Genomic DNA, 11,583 nt, shown 5'->3' with positions numbered 1-11,583 from the left:
GAGACCAACCTGGTCAACATGGTGAAACACTGTCTCTACTAAAAATGCAAAAATTAGCCAGGCATGGTGGTGCACGCATGTAATCCCAGCTACTAGGGAGGCTGAAGCAGGAGAATCACTTGAACCTGGGAGGTGGAGGTTGAAGTGAGCCAAAATTGTGCTACTACATTCCAGCTTGAGTGACAGAGCAAGACTCCATCTCAAAAAAAAAAAAAAAAGAAAAAAGAAAAAATTATAGCACTATCGGATGCAGGGAGAAACAAAAAACTAAAAAAGTAAATTAGCATTATAATAATAACCCTGGGAAAATAAAAAAGAACTTCTTTTCCAGAGGTGCAGAGCACTTGGACATAAGAATTTTTGTTTTTTGTTTCTTGCCCATTTTACCTTAAATTGAAATCTAAGATGTCAAAATGATTATAAACACATATGCCCATTTAAAAGCATTACTATGCATTACTATTATAGTATTTCTAGTACTTCTGTGTCTTAATATCCTTAGCATCCTTAGCATTTTTTTTTTTGGAGACGGATTCTCGCTCTGTCGCCCAGGATCTCGGCTCACTGCAAGCTCTGCCTCCTGGGTTCATGCCATTCTCCTGCCTCAGCCTGGGGCTACAGGCACCTGCCACCACGCCCGGCTAATTTTTTTGTATTTTTAGTAGAGACGGGTTCCACCGTGTTAGCCAGGATGGTCTTGATCTCCTGACCTCGTGATCCGCCCGCCTTGGCCTCCCAAAGTGCTGGGATTACAGGTATGAGCCACCGCGCCTGGCCGGCTTTTTTTTTTTTTTTAAATCTCAGCTCACTGCAACCTCCACCTCCCAGGTTCAAGTGATCTTCCTGCCTCAGCCTCCTGAGTAACTGGGACTACAGACACATGCCACCACACTCAGCTAATTTTTGTATTTTTAGTAGAGATTGGGTTGGTCAGGCTGGTCTCGAACTCCTGAACTCAGATGATCTCCCTACCTCGGCCTCCCACAGTGCTGGGATTATAGGCGTGAGCCACCGTGCCTGGCCAGCATTCTTTTTAGTAGGGTTTGTGTATTCCCTTTAGTACAATGAAATCAATACATTCTTACCTTAGGTTTGGAGCCTATTTGAAGATAAATGATTTTTTCTTTAAAATACTGTTTTGGTCTCCTTTACCTTTGCCTCATCTACCTCCAGCTCCTTGCTTTAGGCTGACTGCAGAGGGAGGCCGTAGCAAACATTGCTGTCAGGGCTCCGTCCTGAAGTAAAATGAGACACACACCTTAGTTTTTAAAGGTTGCAGAAATGTAGCAGTGATTCACATTTTAGTGCATGGCAGAATCACATGGGGTGTATTAAAAGTGCAGATTCCTGAATCCCCAAAGATTCTCATTAATTATTGGATTGGGCCTGTGAATCTGCAGTTTTTGTTGTTGTTGAGACAGAGTCCTGCTTTGTCACCCAGGCTAGAGTGCAGTGGCACAATCTCAGCTCACTGCAACCTCTGCCTCCCAGGTTCAAGCGATTCTCCTGCCTCAGCCTCCCAAGTAGCTGGGACTAAAGGTGCATGCCAGCGTGCCCGGCTAATTTTTGTATTTTTAGTAGAGTCCAGGTTTCACCATGTTGGCCAGACTGGTCTTGAACTCCTGACCTCAAGTGATCCCCCCACCTCAGCCTCCCAAAGTCCTGGGATTACAGGTGTGAGCCATCACACTGGGCCTGAGTCTGCATTTTAACATGCTTGCTGGTGACCCTGATGCAGGTGGTCCAAAAACCTGAATTTGAGGGACAGATAACTTCACTAGTTCCCTGCCCTTGTAAATACAGTCTCCTATATTTGTATTTTCTATGAACATTCTTTTATGTATTCCAGAAAGCATTGTGCATTGGGGCAACTAATTGTGCCTCAAAATGAGTATATAGGCCAAAAGATAAGTTGTGTAGAGATACCATCCTCCCCAGGGTTAGAATTTTTTATGGGCTGGGCGCAGTGGCTCACGCCTGTAATCCCAGCACTTTGGGAGGCCGAGGCGGGCAGATCACGAGGTCAAGAGATCGAGACCATCCTGGTCAACATGGTGAAACCCGGTCTCTACTAAAAATACAAAAATTAGCTGGGTGTGGTGGTGCGTGCTTGTAGTCCCAGCTACTTGGGAGGCTGAGGCAGGAGAATTGCTTGAATTCAGGAGGCGGAGGTTGCAGTGAGCCGAGATCGCACCACTGCACTCCAGCCTGGTGACAGAGCGAGACTCTGTCTAAAAAAAAAAAAAAAAGGAACTTTTTTTATGACTGAATTCTTTTTCTCAATTACTTCTTTTTATTAGACAGTTCAAATTAAGCTTGAAGAACAAGAAGCAATACAACTCAACTATTGAAATATAAAGTTGAGCTTAATTTATTCAACAAAATGTACCCAGTATATCAGTGTACAAAGCATCCTGCTGGGCTGGGCATCAGCCGTGGCACAGCGAACAAGACAGACTGACTCAACCCCCAGGGGGCTTACATTCTAATGCAGAAAGCAGAAAATTTCAGTTTGGATACATAATACAAATTATCAAAGCAAGGCACAAAGTATTTTAAAAATAAGGGGTTTGGGAGGCAAGGATCTGACCTACTCTATAGAAGGACTCCTTGGGGAAGTAACAGTTGAGCCGATCTAAGGATGCTAGATAGTCACTAGGTCAGTGGAAAAAATCAGTGGTTCTCACTGTGGTCAGTGGGTTGTTGGTGATTTCATAATAATTGGGGACTATTCCCGGCAATGAGTGGATGCAGCCAGGGAGAATGATGTCCTGCAGCGTGTGGGTTGGTGCCACACAACGAAGAATTATTCTGTACCCTGTACGACTGTATGACTGAATTCTTACAGCAAAAAGTTAATGGTCAATAAATACATTTTTGTGAACATCTTCCCTACCAGAAAAAGGAAAAGAGCACTGAACTTCCCTAAAATTACTCTTCTATATATATATTTTTCAGAATTATCTGCAACACACCCCTGTAGAAGAATGTTCAAGCAATTTAGGAGAAAAAAAAAAATGACTCTTCTAGCCAGCCATGGTGGCTCACGCCTGTAATCTCAACACTTCCGGAGGCCAAGGAAGGAGGATCACTTGAGCTCAGGAGTTTGAGACCAGCCTGGGCAACATAGTGAGATCCCATCTTTACAAAAAAATTATTTAAAAAATTAGTCAGGCATCATGGTGTATGTCTGTAGTCCCAGCTACTCAGGAGGCTGAGATGGGAAGATTGCTTGAGCCCAGGAGTCTGAAGCTGAAGTGAGCTATGATCACAGCATTGCACTTCAGCCTGGGTAACAGAGGGAGACCCCTATCTTAAAAAAAAAAAAGACTATCCTAAATATATATGTATATATATGTGTGTATGTACATATGGTGTGTGTATGTCATGTATATAGTAGATACTGTGTATATACACTGTGTAATTTTGTACCAAAGATAGTAATTGAAATGCTCTCTGTAGTACATGGTACCCCTCTGTGAAAACTTGTCTTTGCCATGCAGTTAAATTTCTTTTTGTGCATTTGGTGTCTGTCATTCTGTACTTTGCCCACGTTTCTGTGTTTCACTCATAATTTAAGTAAAATTTCCTAGCAGTTCTCCATTTAAAACTAAGGATAATCTTTTCCTCCCTTCAACGTGGGAATAAAGTAGCTCATTTTGACATACTTAAGGAAAAGGATAAAAACAGTTGGAAGACTCCGGGAGATCTGCAACATGTAGCACACTGTGGATTCCTTTGTTTCCCAGTCCTCTGTGCTCCTGAAGTGCTAATGAAGCCTTTGGTATAAAATGGATGGCTGTAGTGAGTATGAGTCAGCCCATAATCTATAAAACCAGTCTAAGTGCCTGTGAGCTAGACTAACATCAATTTTGTTTTATGATCATCTAAAAACAAATGACATGAGATATTTGCTGAGATTTTACTCTAAAAATCCAGAGTAAAGTGGATCCCCTTGGTCTCTAGTAACAGTTAAATTATATCCCACTTGGGCATTTCTGGGAATTTATAAGTTTTTAATTAATTCAAAATTCCACACTGCAGTAGCATAAAGATAATTTCCTCTCCAGCAAACAATTGTAGTAAAAACAATTCCATGCACAAAGTAAATTGAGGTATTGAGAAACAGTTTTCATTATTATAAAGAATGAAATAAGGATAGGGAGACCCACTGGGGCTTAGTTCCAATTTCATGTAGCATTTTTCTCATTCATTTGTTGGACTTATTCTGCCAGAATGTATTTTATGTTAATATAACTAAATCTAATTTTTACCTCTCATGAAGAGACTAGGATATTATAACATTCAACCACATATTGGTGATTCTCTTCTATTACGGTCATATCTGCTAAAATTGTTATATAGCTATTTTTTTGCAAAATATATTAAGACATTCCAGATTTTTAAAGTGGTTCTTTAGTAGTTAAATTTAATTAGACCTTGGTAGACTAACCAAAAGGAATAGTAGTACAAATACAAGGTGATTTGCCTTTAAATAAGAGACAGCATTGTACTTATAGGAAAACAGGGAAAAATTTAAAAAAGGTCTTGCAATGAAATTCCCATTTGGAATTGTCAAATTTCCCCAGATTATAATTGTTCTCTCCTGGTGTCTTTATATCAATAGTTCCTTGAGAATATTCACTTAAGTTTTTCCTTATATTATTTTGGCTAAATTTTATAAGATATTATCTTTCACAAAATGTCATGTACTTACCTTGCCACATATGGTAATAGTCAAGGTTTTCGGTTTTGTATCATAAATTTTAAAGAAAACTAAGCAGCCTACTAACGTTAATTGACTCTTACATTAAGACTGTGCAGTAAATCAACTCTGCTCCTTGGATTTTTTTCCTAACGCTTTATTGCTATGGCAATAATATCTTCAAAACTGTTACCTCTTACCTGTTTTCCTCAGCTAGTGAGTGTTCAACGGTTATCTAATATTTCTTTTTTAGGGGGTGAGGTTATTTCATTTTTTATAAAATATGTACTACAATGTTTTTTTTACAGTTCAATAAATTTTGGTATACTCAGAGTTGTGCAACCATCAACACAGTTACTGTTAGAACATTTCATCACCTCAAAAAGAGATGCCCATGCCCATTAGCAGTTATTCCTCACCTTCCCTAACTCCCCCAGCCCTAAGCAATCACCAGACTACTTTCTCTGTGGATTTGTCTAGTCTGGACATTGTCTAGTACTTTTTTTTTTTGAGACGGAGTCTCGCTCTGTCGCCCAGGCTGGAGTGCAGTGGCGCGATCTCGGCTCACTGCAAGCTCCGCCTCCCGGGTTCACACCATTCTCCTGCCTCAGCCTCCCGAGTAGCTGGGACTACAGGCGCCCACCACCAGGCCGGCTAATTTTTTGTATTTTTAGTAGAGACAGGGTTTCACCGTGTTAGCCAGGATGGTCTCGATCTCCTGACCTTGTGATCCACCCGTCTCAGCCTCTCAAAGTGCTGGGATTACAGGCATGAGCCACCGCGCCCGGCCTGTCTAGCACTTCTTAAAGCTCAGTCCTTTCTTTGTATGCAGAGTAAAGCTAAAAGGGAGATTATCTGATAATTTCATTTGATGGTAAGATAGTTTCCACCTTTAATTTTTATTTTAATATGATAGGTGCTTTTTGAAATTCAAAGGTGAACAAGACACTGATTGCAGCTCTACAGGATCTAGAACCAGCGGTACAAGGGATATAATAATAATAGTAAAAATCCAGGGTTAGGCTTATGATTAAGGGTAGAAAGTCAATGAAAAGGAAAGTGAAAAATAATCAGGAATTTAAACACTAAAATATTTTCATGTATCTAGATTATTCCCAATTCTCTGAAAGTCAGGCGATTCATCTGACATGAAATAAACTAATACTAGTTTTTCTGTGGTTCATGGAAAATACAAGGATGCCTCAAACAAAATATTCTTTCTCTAGAGTCAGAGAAATTCATACATGGAATCACTGGGGTTTTTTGTTTTGTTTGAAACTAATAAAACAAACTCTGTCTCCCAGGCTGGAGTGCAATAGTGCAATTACAGCCCCATTCCAACTTCTGGGCTCAAATAATCTGCAGGCACACACCACCACGCCCGGCTACTTTTAAAATTTTTTGTAGAGACGCGGGTCTCGCTATGTTACCCATGCTGGTCTCAAATTCCTGACCTCAAAAGCTCCTCCCACCTTGCTTTCCAAAGTGTGAGCTACCATACCTGGCCAGGAATCCTTTAACCACTCATAGCATGAACGAAGTCTTCCTTTAACTGAACGCCAATCTACAGCAATTTAAGCAGACTTTGTTTAGTTCTCTGAAGAATTAGAAAATTGCAACTTTTGTTTAAAGTTTTATATTATTAATATCTTAAGTGAGCAGTGGTCTTAAAATTGCAGATATGAGAACCAACTTTTACAATTCTGGATAAGCCTTCATCTGTTAAAAAGTAGCTTCAGATGTCACTAGAATATTAAAAAGCCCAATTTAAAAACTGCATAAAATAAAGTGGACCTTTTCCACACATGTAAACTAGAAAAAAAAAAAAAAAAAGGAAGAGTTCGGTTGAAATTCCCAAGTCTGACCGTAGAATCCTCTAGGCAGCTCTTGGATGATCACTAGACCAGGTCTCAGCAATTCCCCTTTAAATTATCCATATAATTGGCTAAACCCACAGATGACTCCTAGAGGTGTAGGAATGCGTGTGAAGCATACATATTTGGTTTTAAAGCTAGGTCTAGAACATTCATGAACTCTATCTTATTTAAAATTTATTAGGAGTCATTCATTAAGATGACATATTTGAATTATTGAACTTATAAACCCGTCACCCAATAATAATGAATACGACCTTACAACTTCCCTTTGCCAAAATACAATTTATGGTTGTCTAAATTATATATCTAAAGGGCTTGATGGATCACTTCATTTCTAAAAAAATTTAAAAATAGATTTTAACAACCTAAAATCTATTTGTGTTGCTTAATATGAATAGTAATTCTGTAAATTGATTTAAGGACATTCTAAAGGTCTATTACTATGGTAACCAAATTCAGAAAACTAACCTCCTAAACACAGTTGTCACAGGATTAAGGCAGGTGGCTGACTAATCTTGACTAGTGCTTTTCTTTCTCATTTTCCCCTGGCTTCTCTGTCAGCTTCTTTGTTTGGTTCTCATAACATTATACATAAAGCAATTATGCAGGCTTTCTTACCCATACATAAGTGCCTAATTCACACAGCACTGTCTGTAGTCCATTCCCATGAGGTTTGCCCAGTGACAGGTCTTTTTTCCTCCTCCCATTATTATACACTGAAAGAAGTACTAAGTGGAAAATACCTCTATATGCAATGTGTTAAAGGCATTTCGCAATTACACCTACGGCACTTTAAGCTCCTCAAAATCTATGCATAGTGTTCTTCAGTCAATCAATAACACTGGTTGGAAGACAAGGCAAAATTGTCATATATAATTTTTTAATGGTCTAGGTTTGAGTAACCCTCATTTATGGCTATTTAAGAAAATATTTTTAATAAAGGGAAGTTTTGAGAGAGATGGCCATCTTTTAAACTTGCTTACATTTCCTAATATGTCAGATCCGTGTATTTATTTTTGCATAACCTTTGTGCTACCCTGACAGCAACATATAATCAACGTCTAATTATATTACCTCTATACTTAATTTCCTTGCTTGTCTCTGACATCTTGAGAGGAGAGGCTATGATGTTCCTTTTTTTTTTTTTTTTTGAGATGGAGTCATGCTCTGTTGCCAGGCTGGAGTGCAGTGGCGTGGTCTCGGCTCACTGCAACCTCTGCCTCCTGGGTTGAAGTGATTCTCCTGCCTCAGCCTCTCAAGTAGCTGGGATTACAGGCACGCGCCACCACGCCCGGCTAATTTTTGTATTTTTAGTAGAGATGGGGTTTCACCATGTTGGCCAGGCTGGTCTTGAACTCCTGACATCGTGATCCGCCCACCTCAGCCTCCCAAAGTGCTGGGATTACAGGCGTGAGCCACTGCGCCCAGCCCCCTTTTTCATTCTTGTAGCAAGAGTGCAATTTTTGGTACATGTGTCAGATAAATATTTCTTACTGGTATGTATAAGAGGTTCTATAAATAGACTGTACATTTGTATTTCCTAAATAATGGGTCTAGTTGAGTCTACACCAGGACATTTGGTTCCTTAGAGGCAATAAGATTTGTGCTCCTAGGCTTTCACATCTGCCTATGAAGGAAAAACTGCTATGGGACTTGCTGTTCTATTGTGAACAACTAGAAAACTGAGCAAAATGCATGAAACAATTGTTGTCAGACATTGGATGACAGGCAGAGCATTTGTTTCCTTTCTCTTGTGATCCGCAAGAGAAAGGAAACAAATGAGACAACCACCCAGCTTTCTGCTTGGAGGCAAAGAGAAGGGACAGTGATATGGTTTGGCTATGTTTCCACTCAAATCTCAACTTGAACTGTATCTCCTAGAATTCCCACCTGTTGTGGGAGGGACCCAGGGAGAGGTAATTGAATCATGGGGGCCGGTCTTTCCCTTGCTATTGTCATTATAGTGAATAAGCTTCATGAGATCTGATGGGTTTATTGGAGGTTTCTGCTTTTGCTTCTTCCTCATTCTTCTCTTGCCACTACCAGGTAACAAGTGCCTTTCACTTCCCGCCATGATTCTGTGGCCTCCCCAGCCATGTGAACTGTAAGTCCAATTAAACCTCTTTTTCTTCCCGGTTTCAGGCATGTCTTTATCAGCAGCATGCAAACGAACTAATAAAGTAAATTGGTACCTGTAGAGTGGGGCATTGCTGAAAAGATACCTGAAAATGTGGAAGTAACTTTGGAACTGGGTAACAAGCAGAGGTTGGAACAGTTTGGAGGACTCAGAAGAAGACAGGAAAATGTGGGAAAGTTTGGAACTTCCTAGAGACTTGTTGAATGGCTTTGACAAAATACTGATAGTGATATGAACAATAAGGTCCAGGCTGAGGTGGTCTCAGATGGAGATGAGGAACTAGTTGGGAACTGGAGCAAAGGTGACTCTTGTTATGTTTTAGCAAAGAGACTGGCAGCATTTTGCCCCTGCCCTAGAGATCTATGGAACTTTGAACTTGAGAGAGATGATTTAGGGTATCTGGCAGAAGAAATTTCTAAGCAGCAAAGCAGTCAAAATGTGACTTGGGTGCTGTTAAAAGCATTCTGTTTTAAAAGGGAAACAGCATAAAAGTTCAGAAAATTTGCAACCTGACAATGCAGTAGAAATCCATTTTCTGAGGAGAAATTCAAGCCTGCTGCAGAAATTTGCATAAGTAGCAAGGAGCCTAATGTTAATCCCCAAGACCATGGGGAAAATGTCTCCTGGTCATGACAGAGACCTTCACGGCAGCCCCTCCCATCCCAGGCCAGCAGGCCCAGGAGGAAAAAGTGGTTTCGTGGGCTGGGCCCAGGGTCCCCGTGTTGTGTGTAGCCTAGGGACTTGGTACCCTGTGTCCCAGCCACTGCAGCCGTGGCTGAAAGGGGCCAATGTAGAGCTCGGGCTGTGGCTTCAGAGGGTGGAAGCCCTGGCTTTGGCAGCTTCCACATCGTGTTGAGCACTGGAAAAAGGCCCAACACCAACACTCTTTAAAGCAATACAAAAAATAAATTCATCACTCAACAACATAAAATTCACAAAGCCTGGCATCTGAATTGGAAGACTGGCACAGAAACAGGAGATCAATCAATCATCAACAACAGACTAAAAATTGACAGAAATTATGAAATTAGCATACATGGTCTTTAAAATAGCTATTAAAATATTATAAATATGATCAGGGATTTAAAGAAAAATACATATGAAAGGAATGGGTAATATAAAAAGAACCAAACTGGAGGCCGGGCACTGTGGCTCACGCCTGTAATCCCAGCACTTTGGGAGGCCGAGGTGGGTGGATCACGAAGTCAGGAGATCAAGACCATCCTGGCTAACACAGAGAAACCCCATCTCTACTAAAAAAAAATACAAAAAATTAGCCAGGAGTGGTGGCAGGCGCCTGTAGTCCCAGCTACTCAGGAGGCTGAGGCAGGAGAATGTCGTGAACCCGGGAGGCGGAGCTTGCAGTGAGCCAAGATCATGCCACTACACTCCAGCCTGGGTGACAGAGCAAGACTCCATCTCAAAAAAAAAAAGAACCAAACTGAGCTTCAAAAAAAGAAAAATACTACATTACTGCTATAAAAATTTCACAGATGATAGCAGATTAGAGGCTACAGGAGAAAAGATAACTAAATTTGAACAAATACCAAGCAAAATTATTCAAAATAAAGCACAGAGAGCAGAGACTAAAAGCAGAAGAACAAGAACCTCAGTGATGTATGGAACAATATCAAGTGGCCTAACATACGGGTAATCAGAGTTCCTGAATCTGTGAGGGGAAGGATGCACTGGATAAAATATTTGAAGAAATAATGGCCCAAAATTTAAGAGGAATGATAAACCTACAGATCTGAGAAACTCAATAAAGCCTAGGTGGGATAAACACAGAAAAGAACATACCAAGATACGTCATAATCATATTCCTCAAAGCCTGAGATAAAGAGAAAAATCTTAAAAGTAGCCATAGGAAAAAAGATATAAGCAGGGGAAGAAAGGTAATCAAACACAAACTTTTCTTCAGAAATTATGCAAGCCTTATGGCAATGTCTTATGAAAACTGAATGGTTCCTTTAAAGTGTTGAAAGAAAAAAGCTCTCAACCAAAAACTACATACTCAGCAAAAATATCTTTCAAAACTGGAAGTGAATCAGTGAGGTGAGGAGACAACCCACAGAATGGGAGAAAATATTTCCAAACTATTCATCTGACAAGGGATTAATATTCAGAATATACAAGGAATTCAAATATCTCAACAGCAAAAAACAAATAATCCAATTTAAAAATGAGCAAATAATCTGAACAGATATTTTTAAAAAGAAGACATACAAATGGCCAATAAGTATATGTAAATATGCTCAACCTCTCTAATCATCAGGGAAATGCAAATCAAAATCACAATGAGGTATCATCTCACCCCAGTTAGAATGGCTGGTATCAAAAAGACAAAAAATAACAAATACAGGCAGAAATGCAGAGAAAAGGGAACTCTTCCATACTGTTGATGGGAATGTAAATTAGTACAGCCATTATGGAGAAAAGTATGGGGGTTTCTCAAAAAAACTAAAAAAGAGTCACCATATGATCCAGCAATCTCACTACTGGATGTATATCCAAAGGATTAAATCAGTGTCTCAAAGAGATATCTGCACCCCCAAGTTTATGGCAGCACTGTTCACAATAGCCAAGATGTAGAATCAGCTTAAGTGTCTATCAACAGATTAATGGATCAAGAAAATGTGGTAGGGGCTGTGCACAGTGGTTCACACCTGTAATCCCAGCACTTTGGAAGCCTGAGGTGGGTGGATTGTTTGAGCACAGGAGTTTGAGACCAGCCTGGACAACATGGCAAACCCCGTTTCTACAAAAAATAGAAAAATTAGCCAGGCATGGTGGCACATGCCTGTAGTCCCAGCTCCTAGGAAGGGTGAGGTGGGAGGATCACTTGAACCTGGGAGACCCAGGCT

The sequence above is a fragment of the Pan paniscus genome, chromosome 6 (genome assembly GCF_029289425.2).
Source record: "Pan paniscus chromosome 6, NHGRI_mPanPan1-v2.0_pri, whole genome shotgun sequence".
NCBI lineage: Eukaryota > Metazoa > Chordata > Mammalia > Primates > Hominidae > Pan > Pan paniscus.
The sequence above is the reverse complement of the archived record's forward strand: the minus strand, read 5'-3'. Positions refer to the sequence as shown.